The 14,707-nt window shown below is 43.0% G+C and overlaps 1 protein-coding gene across 5 annotated transcripts in view; it reads right to left on the bottom strand.

The window, feature by feature from the left end:
- The window catches only part of LOC127002192 (uncharacterized), a 118,045-nt gene that overhangs the window by 35,667 nt on the left and 67,671 nt on the right, over positions 1–14,707 (bottom strand). Inside the window, exon 1 of one of the 5 annotated variants that reach the window (XR_007755861.1) lies at positions 11,310–11,380. The exons of the other annotated variants lie outside the window; for them this stretch is intronic. The gene's annotated coding sequence lies outside the window, so the exon portion shown is untranslated. Of the gene's footprint in view, positions 1–11,309; positions 11,381–14,707 lie in introns of those variants that run through there. 5 annotated transcript variants of the gene reach the window in all.

Genomic DNA, 14,707 nt, shown 5'->3' with positions numbered 1-14,707 from the left:
TCCGGTGTTTTGTCTAATATGCACTCCCTTGAATTTTTACTCCCAAGTGGTTTTCAAACGTATAATTTGCGCTCCCCAGTCATTAATATACATACAATTTTCACTACCCAAGTGTATATTATACGTGTAATATACACTCCCTCTGAATACTATGGACTTCCCAGTCTTGACCTCATTTCGAATGTGATAACGATTCGGTTTGCTTCGTTTTGGTTAAGTTGGGTTGGGTTAGGTTAAGTTAGGTTAGGTTACTATACGCATGATATTGACTGTGGGAGTGCGAATAATACGAGGGGAGTGCAAATTGATTGTATAAAAATGACTGGTGGACTTCAAATTATACTTATATATAATAGCGGCTGGGGAGTTCAATATCTGGGGGAGTGAATATTAAGTGCTACACCGGGACGAGAGAGAGAAGAGTTGTTGTGTATCTGCACCACACTAGTCAAGGACACTAAAGACTTGACGTAACTCAAGATCATCGGTGATTTGATGAGACTCATGGACATAAGAGGTGTGATGAAGCTTATGAACACCTGAGATATCTTATACCTGAAGCACACAAGAGATGCAAGTGAACGTGATGCCAGCAGATGCTCAAACATAAATTTACCGTTAATTATATTTATTTACGTGAGGTGTCTGATATTGAAAAAAATAGCAATCACTTAGAAGCCATGTCTTGCTTTCTTCAATATGTTGCAATGATATAACTGATATATTATTTTTCTCTGAGGCAGAAACTGACTTCCAAAGAGACAAATATCAATGTATAACAATTACAGATTTTCTATGCTTTCTATTGTAGACTGCTCATTTAAGTGTATTATTCTTTCAGGTGGGAAGTATTCTAGTATCTTTGCCAAGCCGGTCCCAAACTCCGGCGACGCAAGAGACATGTGATGCCCAGAGGACGAGGCACAAGGCGGAGGATACATCACTTTCTTGGGCAGAAAAATTTGTCTCAGCAAAACTCAAACCTTCACACAAGAGCTGCAACGCCATAACAACTCCATATACCAGGAAGGCCACGACGCTACCAAGTGTTCCACGGGGATCTCAAGGCCTTCCCTCGTGCACATGGAAATACTTGTTGAGTTTGGGTTTAGATTGATTGTTTTAAGGTGAATGAATTTATCTATATGTTGTAAAATATCTGTGAATAATAACATAGCATAAGGTAATTTATTGCCAGCTGTAATATAAGTAAGCAGCATACCTTGTAAGTGGATCGCAAACAATGTATGCTAATACTAAGCATACAATTCCTTAAGTGACATATCAAACGTAGGTAATAATACAACAATTTTATAAGGAAATAATAATAACAAGACACAGAAAGAGTATTTGATAGATCATATTGATAACGTATCCAGGAGCAAAAACAATTCTAATCCTGAAATGGGTTGAAGTACTAATTGCTGTAAAAGTCATATCAGTGAGTCTATTTCTTTTATTTTATCAAAGTGAAGTAGTGTTTTGTCGATGAAGAAGTACATATGAAACTCAATAATGCATTAAGTAATTGTAAAAACTCTAACAATCCTCATTTATCAACTGCAGGGAACTCCGTAATGTGACGAGATAAAGCAGGCTACAGTAATCTTATCTATGTCTTCTAAATACGTGCTGGAGATCACAGAACTATAAAAATAATGCATTAAGTAATTGTAAAAACTCTAACAATCCTCATTTATCAACTGCAGGGAACTCCGTAATGTGACGAGATAAAGCAGGCTACAGTAATCTCATCTATGTCTTCTAAATACGTGCTGGAGATAACAGAACTATAAAAATAAAACTCCGTAATGTGACGAGATAAAGCAGGCTACAGTAATCTTATCTATGTCTTCTAAATACGTGCTGGAGATAACAGAACTATAAAAATAATGCATTAAGTAATTGTAAAAACTCTAACAATCCTCATTTATCAACTGCAGGGAACTCCGTAATGTGACGAGATAAAGCAGGCTACAGTAATCTCATCTATGTCTTCTAAATACGTGCTGGAGATAACAGAACTATAAAAATAAATATAGCATAAAGGCGCTCTAAGCTACAGTAAACAGGAAACTATGATCAATATCCGTAGAGTTATTCTTAGTGAGCACCGTCGTGTCTCGCATAAGGCAAATATCAGTATGAACAATCTCCTGCACGACCTCAATGCCTATGAACAATTCTAGTGCTGAGAAATATATGGATTTTAATAGATGAGATTGTTTTTTTTTAATTATTCCCTGATATGAAGCCTTGAGCATTTAGGCAGTTTGCTTAAGATCCGGTAAGTACATAAACACCTACACACCTACACGCACAATCTCTCTCTACATTACTCAAGCTATCTATTTATCTATCTATCTATCTATCTATCTATCTATCTCTATACCTCTCAGTCTTATAACACGTTCAACAAATTTTCTCAAAGACTTCTTAAATACTACATACTCCTACCCACCCACACCTACAAGCACACTATCTGCATCACTCAATCTATCTATCTATCTATCTATCTATCTCTATACCTCTCAGTCTTATAAAACTTTCAACACATTTTCTCAAAGACTTCTAAAACACTACACACACTGATCGTTACCCACCCACACCTACAAGCACACTCTCTCCATCACTCAGTCTGTCTATCTATTTAACTATCTATCTATCTATCTATCTGTATACATCTAAGTCCTATAACTTTTTAACAATTTTCCTCTCAAAGACTTTTCAAACACTACATACTCTGATAATTACCGACCCATATACTCACGCCCATATGTAATAAAACACAAATGGAAGAAACTAAGGCCCACGTGATTAGTACATATAGGAACGGAACCATGAAAGAAGAGACGGCTTTATGGATGAGTGGTAAGTCGTGAATTTTAAGGAGCTGTCTTGAGATAGGGAAAGCAACCTCTTCAACATCATTTTCCCTTTCTGTATCCTTGAATAATTACACATGCACTGTTTAAAGGTATGGAAAAAAGCTTGATATAGTGAAATCTCATACGGATAACGAGTAAAAATGATAAAAAGGAGAGTAATCAGAAGAATATAGAAAAAGAAATTGAAACCATACATTTTCTACCCACGGATTCAATCAATAACGTAAGGAATCAATACGAAAATAAATAAATAAATAAACAAACATATACCCTAATCAAAAATACCATCCACACTCATACAGTCCCTCAATATTAATACCAAACACTTTAATAAACAAGGCCAATGAAATACCAGCGAGGACCTTCACCCCCAAACGATCTCTTACCCGCTCCCCTGCACGCAAAACTTATTCTTTTTCACTTCTTTGAATCATCTCGTTTTCTTTATCGGTCCCAGTTTGTGTGTGAGCCTGAGGTGTTTGGGGGTTAGGGGCAACAGATGAAAAAGAGAGAGAGAGGGGGAGAGAGAGAGGGGGAGGAAGAGCAGAAGGGGAGACGGGAAGAATAAAAAGAACACTAAAAGACAAAAAAGAATCTGAAAGTTGGAGTGGAAGGATAAATGGCAACAAGGAAGTGAGAGAGAAAGAACTGCAGGGAAGAAAAAAATGACGGCTTAAAAAAGAGAGAAAAAAGAGAAGGAAAAAGAAGAGAGAAAAAGAGAAACACAAGAGGGAAGAAATATGCGAAGGACAGAAAGATGCAAAAGAGGGAATGAGACGAGAGGAAGAAAAGAGGGGAGAAGTGATACGAGGAGAGGAGAAACGTAAAAAATAAATGTATGCATGAATGAAGGCATGAATAAAAAGAGAAAGGAAGAGAGAAAAACAAGAAACAAATAAAGTAAGGAGAGAAGAGAGGAATAATAAGGAAAAACAGAGGAAAGAAAAAAACTTAGAGAGCAAAATAATAAGAAAGAAAAGAAAGAAGGTAGGAAAGAAACACAAATGGAAACATGAAGGAAGGAAGGAAGGAATAATAAGGGAAAACAGAGGAAAGAAAAAAACTAAGAAAGAAAAATAATCAGAAAGAAAAGAAAGAAGGTAGAAAAGAAACACAAAGAGAAGCAGGAAGGAAGGAAGGAAGGAAGAAAAAATGGAAAAGATGGTGAAAAATAGTGAAAAAATGAAGGCAGGAGGAGAGGAAGAAGGAAAAGATGAATGAAAAGGAAGCAGAAAGGTGAGACAGAAAATCATGAAGGAAAAGGAAAAAAAAGGTAAAGTGAATGAATGAAAATGATGATGATGATGATGACAATGATGATGATGATGACAATGATGATGATGATGATGATAATAATGATGATGATGATGATGATGATGATGAAGGATGAACAGAGAATGGGTGAGGATGGACTCGAGGTTGTAGTTCCTAAGACGGATGACTGACTCAATTAATCAAATCTTATCCGCAACAGAATGTACATACTATTAATGAAAGATAAACACACACACACACACACACACACACACACACACACAGACCCCCCCCCCCCCCTTCCTACACGTAATATCCGTACTGCATAACTTTTTTTTTCAAGACTTCATGAGCGACAAACTAAAAAGGTAAAAAGAGAAAAAAATAAACAGACAGCAATTCGATCAGCGGTACGCCCCCCCCCCCAACCCCCCCTCACGATCCCCCTCTTATCCTCCTTTTTTCCCTCTCCTTCTCCCTCTCTCTCCCTCCCTCCCTCTCTCTCTCTCTCTCGGTGACCCTTGAATTCAATAAAGCATTTCATGGAGGCAAACGAACAATCCAAATGTCATTAAGTAAAGCACACACACACCGAGAAAAACTTGACAAATGAACTTTAATGCAGACACAACCCAAACACGCGCCGCCTGGCCTTCCATGCTCGTGCTTGAACAGAGAGACAAAAAAAAAAACACACACACACACACGAAAGACAAAACAAAAAAGCACAGGAGCATAATATGGAGTGTGTTTGCGTCCTGAAGTCCAATTTAAAAAGTTTGTATGTACTCATATAATAAAGTTTCGCGAGCAGGCCAAAAAAAAAAAAAAAAAAATCCAGCGGTAGGTAGGTACGGTACTTAACCCGGCATCGGAATAATTGAAAACAAAATGAAGCACCCTTGGCACCGGGCATTAAAAAATCGAAAACGGTCATAACTATTGTCCATAATAAATGCGACGGCTGGATGGGACCCCTGACCTGTGTTTTTCCTGCGGCTGTGTTGACCAACTTGCCCGAAGGGAGATGGACGCCGGCAAGAGAGGCAACGGACGCCAACAAACCTACAAATATTTGCTTCCGCCTGAGCAAACAGCGAGGAGGACCCAACCTGCGAGGCCACCGCGAGACTTTGCTTGAAAAGGCAGAGCGAGGACGGGCTGGAGGAGGAGGAGGAGGAGGAGACGATTACGACTACGAAGAGGAGGATGAGAAGGAAGAAGTAAAATAAAGGGAAATTAACAGAGAAGAGGAATACGAGGAATACGAGGAGGAGGAGGAGGAGGAGGAGGAGGAGGAGGAGGAGGAGGAGGAGAAGTAGGAAGAGGGTTCAGTGATCATGTGGTGGTGATGACAGAACAAAAAAAGGGAAATGAAACTAAGAGGAAGAAGAAGAGGAAGAAGAAGAGGAGAAAGAAGAAACTGACGTAATCTAGACAGGTGTAGAGGGCGGAGAGAGAAAACCAAGAGAGGGGAGTAAGCAGAGGAGAGAGAAAGAGAGAGAAAACCAAGAGAGGGGAGTAAGCAGGAGGGGCCAGGTGAATGTAGGGAGGGAGGGAGCAATGACCCGGAATGAGGTGGGGAGAGAGAATGAGGGTGTGGAGGAAAGCGGGGAGGAAAGGGGAGTGAGGGCGGGAGGGCTGTGAGGGGAAGGAAGGAAGGCGACCTGTTGAAGGAAGGGAGGTAGGGTCATGGGAAGGAAAAAGGTGATACAAGGAAAAATATGGGAGCTGTTACCTAAGAGAGAGAGGGAGGGAGAGAGAGAGAGGGGCAAAGGGGACAGAGTACAGGAGGAAGATGAGGTAAAAAGAGCAACTGAAGCAAGAAGAGACACCCCTTGAGAGCCGGGCGAAGAAAAAAAGGCGTTCTGAGTGATTGCTTGTTCCAGAGTGCTAATTGCAGACGTGAGACTCTCCTGAGGGCGTGGAGGGCGGCGGGGCGAACGGGAGACTTAAAAAGACCTCAACCTGTTAACTAGGAGCAATAAGAGGACGGTGAAGGGCGGAGAAGGGTCGTCGTGTATGAGGTGAAGGGAGACGCGATGCACCGGCGAATTCTCAGGTGACATAGCGTGATCAGGTAAAGATATTGATTGTGTATTAGTGTTAGACAGAGTAATACGTGCTTTTAAATCATAGTGTATAGCTTAGAGTGTTTGTAAGGTGTATGCTAAATGATGTGATATGGAAATGCAGTGTATGTCGTGGATTCCCAGGTAAAATAGCGTGATCAGGTAAAGATATTGATTGCGTATGAGTGTTAGATAGAGTAATACGTGGTTTTAAATCATAGTGTATAGCTTAGAGTGTGTGTAATGCGTATGAGGAATGATGTGATGGAAAAGCAGTGAATGTCTTGGATTCTCAGGTGACATAGCATGATCAGGTAAAGATATTGATTGCGTATTCGTGTTAGATAGAGTAATACGTGCTTTTAAATCATAGTGTATAGCTTAGAGTGTTTATAAGATGTATGAGGGATGATGTGATATGGAAAAGCAAGGTGTGTTAGTGTGTATGTGTGTGTGTCTTCTAGTATGTGCATGCATGAGTGAAGGAATAGATAAAAAAAGGAAGAAAAGAAGACACGAAATAAATAGAGGATGGAGAGAAAAATAAAAGTATGTAAGGAAAATATGAAAATAGGAAGAAATGAAGAAATAAAAAATAAGACAAAAAATAAGAAAAACAGGGAAAGAAGGTATGGAAGGCAGGTTGGGAGGAGACACAAGAACCACCTGAACCCAGAATAACGAAAGGCGTCCTGGGTCGTAACGAAGGGCGTCGTGGGCCATCAGGAGCATCAAAGGAAGAACAGAAAAGCCACGAACCACGAGGAGCTTCAGGCGGGAGGGCGCGCAGGCAGGTCCTCGGCGGTGCAATAAATTAATCACGTCTGACTCTGATTAAAGGAGCTGAAGGAGAGATGGGTAAGAGAGGAGACTGAAAAAGGAGACCAAACGAGGAACCACAAGCAGGAAGATTCGCTCTTTGAAGGCGAAATAAGTGTTGCGAGACCCATTACACTAGTTATTATCTTTTATCTTTATATTATTACCTCGAAAATAATGAGTAAAGAGTAGAAGGTGAAATAAATAAGGGGGAAGGTGAAAACGGAGAACAGAACGAGGAACCACAAGCACGAAGGTTCGCTCTTGAGGGTGAAATAGGTGTTACGAGACCCATTACACTTAAGTTATATTCGTTTCTCTTTATATTGTTACCTCGAAAAGAGTGAGTAAGGAGTAGAAGGTGAAATAGACAAGAGGAAAAGTGAAAACGAAGAACAGAACACTAGGGAACATCCGCTTATTGGAAGAAAAATAGCACATCGCTGCCAGGCACACGACGAGCTGCATTTTTTTCATATTTTTATCGGTAACTCAACTAAAACTGTGATTAGAGAGGCGGAGGAGTGGAACAGAGGGTGGAGCAGAGATGAAAGAGGAGCAGATGAAGAACCACACACACACACACACACACACCACACATGAACACACACTCTTTGGAGGTGAAGGAGAGAGGCACAGCGAGGCACAGAACGAGAGGCATTTTTCTTTTTATCGGTAACACAAGTAAATCGCAGACGCCGCCATCACCGCCACCACCACCACCACCACCGCCACCACCACCACCGCCACCACCACCACCACCACCTCCCTCCTTGAACCGCTTCCACGAGACTCCTCGGCCTTCACGGGAGCAAAAAATAAAAAAGTAAATATATATACATGCATATAACTTTGCGTGAATTTTCAACTTTCACGTGTCCCACAGTCCTTAATGGTGCAAGGAAAATAACGGGAAAAGTGACAGAAAAAAATGTTCGTAAAAAGTTCGAAAACTCATTCTGAATGTAATTAAGCTGGGCCGGTAAAATTCCGCCGGCCAAGTATCAGGTCCGGGTTGCCAGAGGTGTTGTTATCACGCGCTTACTGCTTACTTTTATCGCCCTCTTTTCAACTTCGGGGATGGTGAGGGAAAGCACCACCTCAGAAGCAATACAAAGCTCTATCTCCTCTTTTGAACTTGGGGGCTGGTAAGGAAAAGCTCCACCTGAGAAGCAATATTAAGCTCTATCTCTCTCTCTTCTGTGTTCCGACGTGAAGATCTACTCAGCCAGATCATCTTATTCTGGGCTTGGTGAGAGAAAACTCCACCTCAGAAGTAACATAAAGCTCTTTCTCTCTCTCTATTATGTACGGTTGTCACGCTCCATTCAACCACGTAATCTTATACTAAAACTGCCTTCCCTTCTTCCACCCTCAAACGAGATGCTTTGAACGGATACTAGCGTTTACAGAACCCTATCTCTCTTCTGCGCGGTGATGCGACGCTCCAGTCAGCCGCGTCATCTTATTCTAAAACTGACTCCCTTCCCTCAACCCTTGCAATGTGATGCTTATAAGGGATGCTGGTGTTTACAAGGACGATCTTCAGTATGGAGCAGATGTGGGAGATGTTAATGAGTCATTGTTTACTGTAGATAAGGCAAAGAGAACTCAGAGGCGCAGTGTTTATCGATCTAGAGACCAACGCAACGGAGGAGGAGGAGGCAAACAGCACTCCTATTAACATAACTTCTCTCTCTAACTCTCTGGTTCCTCGCATCACACAAAAACCCACATCATCATCACCGTTGTTAGCCTTTCCTCAAAACTCTAGGCGTATATATTTTTCTACCTTCATTTTCTTCATAATCAGCTTCATGAGGCAAACCAACATTTCCATAAAAACTAAAGAGCAGTGTCGTAAATTAGGAAATAAAAGACGACACACAACTGACACCGCCGCTTGATGGGCGAGCAGCGGCCGCAGAGTTTAGTGACACTCCCGCCAGCCAGGCCGTGACGGGGTGCTGCTGAAACATTACAAGGGGCTCATTACCACGCCCAGGCACAGACAGACACGCAGGCACACAGACACACATACGGACACACATACACACACACACACATACATACACACGGACACTACAGAGGCTCATTAACACACAACGGCACAGCTAAACACACACACATACACACACACAGAGTCTAGAGAGAGAGAGAGAGAGAGAGAGAGAGAGAGAGAGAGAGAGAGAGAGAGAGAGAGAGAGAGAGAGAGAGAGAGAGAGAGAGAGAGAGAGAGAGAGAGAGAGAGAGAGAGAGAGAGAGAGAGAGATAGAGAGAGAGAGAGAGAGAGAGAGAGAGAGAGAGAGAGAGAGAGAGAGAGAGAGAGAGAGAGAGAAAAATAGATAAACAAACACAAACAGAGACAGCTACAGAAAACGAGAGACAGACAGATAAACGGAAAAAGAGAACTATATGTGTGTCTGTCTGTCTGTCTGTATGTATGTATGTATGTATGTGCGTGTGAGGGGTCAATGACATACCCAAACAAAACAAAAACACAAAAGAAAACATCAATACGAAGATATGGACGTTAACACACACCCGGAAAAAAAAAGAATAAAAAGAGACGCCGTGACTTCTGACTCCTGGTGGTGGTGGTGGTGGTGGTGGTGGTGGCGGTGGAGGCGGCGGACGGGCTGCCTCTTAATGCTGCTCCATCAGGTGCTTCATGGTCCCGCTAATGACTCGGCGGCTCGCGATGCCTTTTTCCTTGTGCCACGGCGTCGAAACCCTCCCTCCAACCCTCCCTCCTGCTCCTCCGCCTCCGCCGTACCGCCTCTGCTGCAATTTATCCGGCGGCGCAGGCGATAGATTTATTCCTTTCATTACACTCTCGAGCTGCAAGTTTATTTTCTGCACTTGCTCGGAGGGAGAAAATAAAACACGCCGCATTTTCCTTTGGAGCTTCGGAAACACAGGTGAAATAGGAGGACGCGGCTCGGGGAATGGGAGGAGGGAGACGCACCCATCACCTACCCTCCACCCGCCCACCTATACACCCACCCACCTCACCTACCCACCCACCCACCTGCCTTTCTGTGCCTGCCTGCCTGCCTACGTGCCTGCCCAGGGAGGGAGGAAAGGCGGAAATTCTGTTACCTCACCAATAGAGATGAATTTTTACGAGTTTATATTGCGTAAGATAGGAACGTAACGGAATTAGATTATAGTCCGTTCGTGAGTTTTATGGCGTGTTTTACTTCTTCTTTGTTGCTTGCTACTCTTATTGTTTGTTTTTTTCTGGCATTTTGTCCTTTTTCGTGTTGTGTGAGGAGGAGTCTTCTTTTCATCTTATTTTGCGGAGGGATGCTGGGCCGTGTGTGTGTGTGGGAGATGAGGGTGTTAGCGAGGTTGGCGTGACGCAGGGAGAGAAAGAGAGAGCATTCAAGAGACAGTCGTTTTCGGAGCCTTTGAGAGAGAATGGTGTGTATTTTATCTTGCCTTCCAAACTCCTCTTCATATATGTCAACAAAGAATACGGCTGCACCAGGTTTTAAGTCACTGCAATATATTTTTAGGAAGTCCAATAGATTTTTAGTGACTGCAATAAGTTTTTAGCGATTTCAATAGATTTTTGGTGATTGCAATAGATTTTTATGGATTTCAATAGATTTTTAGTGATTGCAATAGATTTTTAGGAATTCCAATACATTTTTAGTGACTGCAATAGATTTTTAGGGATTTCAATAGATTTTTAGTGACTGCAATAGATTTTTAGTTATTGCTCCAGATTTTTTTTAGTCATTCCAATAGATTTTTCAGTACTTAAATCTGATTATTCTAAAGAGTCAAGGAAAGATAGACAATGAAACAACATACCAATGCTTGCAAGGTATATAAACATTACAACATTAAACACAGGGAAGTAAATAATGAAACTGCAACAAAAGAAACAAGATAATGAGCGTGACGTCTTAGTGATGCCGGAGATGAAAAGAGCTTACGAGGAAACTGATGACAAAGCTGATTTCTATGCAGATTATGAGGTGACTGAACGAGGAGGAAGGCGACGGGGAGAGACAGAGAGAGAGAGAGGAAGGGAGAGAGAGAGAGAGAGAGAGAGAGAGAGAGAGAGAGAGAGAGAGAGAGAGAGAGAGAGAGAGAGAGAGAGAGAGAGAGAGAGAGAGAGAGAGAGAGAGAGAGAGAGAGAGAGAGAGAGAGACCGAGCGAGAGAGAGGGAGAGGGTCATGCGTTCTCAAAACACGTGGGAGGAAAGAGAGAGAGAGAGAAGCGGTGAAGGAGTGAAAGGGCGATAGGGACAAATTAGGCTCACCGTGGACGGGAGATGACCCAGGGAGAGGCTGCGTCGATGCACTGAGAGGGCGTGATGGTAGGCGGGAGAAGGGTTAGGAGAGGCAGGAGGGCAGGAGGGTGGAGCGAAGGGAGCGAGGGAGTCATAGGGCGGCGGGGAGTCAGGGAGGGGGACGGACCTCAACAAGGGACCGATTTATATTTAAAGAAATGAATCACATCCCGCTATCAACATACCTATCTAGTTGTACATTGGCGGGTCTCTGTTTCTGCATTTACCTGTCTATCTCATACATATGGAGAGAGAGAGAGAGAGAGAGAGAGAGAGAGAGAGAGAGAGAGAGAGAGAGAGAGAGAGAGAGAGAGAGAGAGAGAGAGAGAGAGAGAGAGAGAGAGAGAGAGAGAGAGAGAGAGAGAGAGAGAGAGAGAGAGAGAGAGAGAGAGAAGAGAAGAGATTTACGTATATAACAGCACCTATTGAACTAAAATAATACAACTAAAATACTGAAACATCCAAAATATTACACTTAAACCTCATTACAACTCATTTCAAACCCTAACAATGCACAAGACACCCCTGAAAGACTCCCTCAAAAGACATGACACATCTCCCCGTGACCTCTGACCCGTGTAGAGGCGCCAGGTGGAGGAGGAAGAAAACCCCCGACAATTATAATCTTTTTAACGGCAGATGACACAGGTAACGTACGAGCACCTACCTGGAGGGGGTCGGGGAGAGCGAAATAGCCAGGAAATTTTGCAGCCGCGTCAGGAATTGCCAGTATCTTGCGCCTACGACCTAGTTACTCTGGCGGGCGTGTTTGTTATTCGTTAGCGGGTTGTTCCATAGCTCAAAACTCAGGATTATTAGATCTCGCCTTTCAGATTTAGTTCCAAGTTAGGCGACGTATTTTTCTGCGGGGGTGAGGGACATGCAGATCATTTTTGCAGCAGCCGCCGTGGTGCCTAGCCTCGCCGCGCCGTGCCGCCAGCGCTCTCGAGTTTTTATATCCGGATTACGTCCGTTTCATGCGCCCGTAAAAAAAATATATACAAAAAAACATTGGAGAGGAGTAAAAAATGTCGCTAGAATAATGAACAAACGCCGAAAACAAGATTAACGATAACACAGATTAGTTTAAAATGCTTTCCCTCGTTTGACTTATGAGGAACCTTAAGACTGACTCAACATATAAATACGTCGGTTGCAAAATGATTCATGTTTAAGGAGTTTTCAACCTAATGACCTATATTGCCTGGTAATATAGACAAACAAACCACATATTTAATAAAAGTTTTATGTTTAATGACTTGTAGTAGTTCTTAAGATGACCTCACCATGCTTTGACTTCTAACATAAAGTGAAGCACGAACTTAATCAACTTAAAGACATGTTCCCTTGTAATACAGGCGCCTCATAACTACACTTATATTTTTCACTCATACAACGGATATAGTTTTATTTTCCCCAATGACTTGTACTGGATCTTAAGGTAAACTCAACACGCTTTAACTTCTAACATTAAATGAGCCACGAGTTTATTAATCAGTATTTGCCTCACTTCGCGCCTCGACCTCAGTCCCCGCCCGAATGGATGGACTCCGCAAAGGTTTCATCGTTTGTGTATCAATACGGAAACATATTAGCAAACTGTTGACACAATTAACTTTACGACTTTGCATAAACAGAATACGACTCCATTCCTAGCTATTAAAATGAGCATAATTACCAAGAATCGGAACTCCCAAATAACCGTGAATGAGGTATTTCACGACTCACACACGCTTATATTAAAGACTTCCCCGCCGTGTGACTCCTGACGAAGGGGACTCAGCGACCAACGACTCCAAGCCCTCAGCTACGAGTACTCACCACCTACATGCAGCAGAAGGGAGCTTTAGCGAGCCAGCAGAGATCAGCAGCTAAGAACACAACCCGCTGTGTGCAACCTTCGTCCCTGCTAACTTATTTCACTAAGAGGCAGCGTCCCAGCACCACCCTGCCGGCCACCCTGCCAGACCCAGCCCCCTCATCCGACGCCTACTTAAGCTGAGACCCAGAATGCACCCCGCGGAGCACCCACGGCGCCTCCAATCCCTCCGCCACAATAAGAACAGCCTGCGACACCGACACCAACGGCCCCCAAGTAACATCTCTATGCCAAGTGCCGCCCAGACAACAACGCGGAAGCTGCAAATGAAAATGAAGGCGCGTGTTCCTCTCTATATATCAAACGACCAAGACGAGATGAGATCGTTGCATGGGGGACTCCGGGTTGATGGGGGGACAGTACGGGGAAGACTTGGGGGGCAGGAAAGGGGGTCTGGGGGAAGGAAGAGCGTGGATGGAGGGGGGGGGGAGTAAGGGAGGAGGGGAGGGAGGGGAGGAGGTACAGCACGTATATTCCCGCTGGAACATATCCTCCCGATGTAACGGCATGACAAAAAACTTCTCCGTGTTGGTGGGGTCAATTTTTTGTGCCTAGTTTGGACTGAGAAAAAAACGGCGAATGTGCTTTCTGCTTTTTCTCTTTTAAGGTAGCAGACCCGGGAGGCGGCCCTCGGTGAGCCGCCAAGCACCGGGCAGGGCGTGGCGGGGCTCATGCACGCCGTCGTGGCTTGTGCCGTTGTTTGTGGAAAGGGTTTTCGGTATCACAGACTCGGCGATCCTCTGACGCCCCGCGACTTCCTGGTGGGTGGTGGCAGGGCGTGGCTGTGGCTTAGCAAGGTGTGAGGTGATGACTTACTCAGGGTATTATGATGGATGTTATGTTGTTTTGCCTATACGAAGAGTTAACCAAGATCTCAAGGTATATATAAACACCTTGAGTAACCCCAACTCTGCTATATTTTTTCTTTACACATCTCCAAGTCACATAAGCATCTACCTTTAGTTCCTCCAGATGCCCTAAACAAAACAATAACAAAATCAACAAGAACAGCAATAAGAAAGACAACAGCAACAACGACGACATCTAACACGTACAACATCTCTATCTCTATCTCTCTATCTATCTCTATCTATCTCTGTCTATCTTATTATTTTTTCCACTATATATTATCATTACTTTTTTTAACTTTTTTATGAGGGTTTTGCTTTCTCAGGTGAAGTATTGTTTTTCGAGATGTTTTTTGTAGCTTTTTTTTGTCTTTTGCTTCCTTTGCCTACTCATGTTACGTGGGCAGACTTCTGGCCTTAAATAAACAAACACGTAAATAAATAAAGTTCTCCATAACAAAACAAAACCCAAAATCTATGCACATTCTCACTATCACTCTTCCTCTTTCTCTCACTCACACACACACACATACAAACATCAACCTATTCGCTCTCTTCAGATATATGACACTCCTTTTCACTCCTCACAGCAAACTCTCTCTCCTCAGCACACACTTCTTCACATTTGTAGCCTGGCTCTT

This window comes from Eriocheir sinensis, chromosome 22 (assembly GCF_024679095.1).
Source record: "Eriocheir sinensis breed Jianghai 21 chromosome 22, ASM2467909v1, whole genome shotgun sequence".
NCBI classification, from domain to species: domain Eukaryota; kingdom Metazoa; phylum Arthropoda; class Malacostraca; order Decapoda; family Varunidae; genus Eriocheir; species Eriocheir sinensis.
The sequence above is the reverse complement of the archived record's forward strand: the minus strand, read 5'-3'. Positions and strand labels throughout refer to the sequence as shown.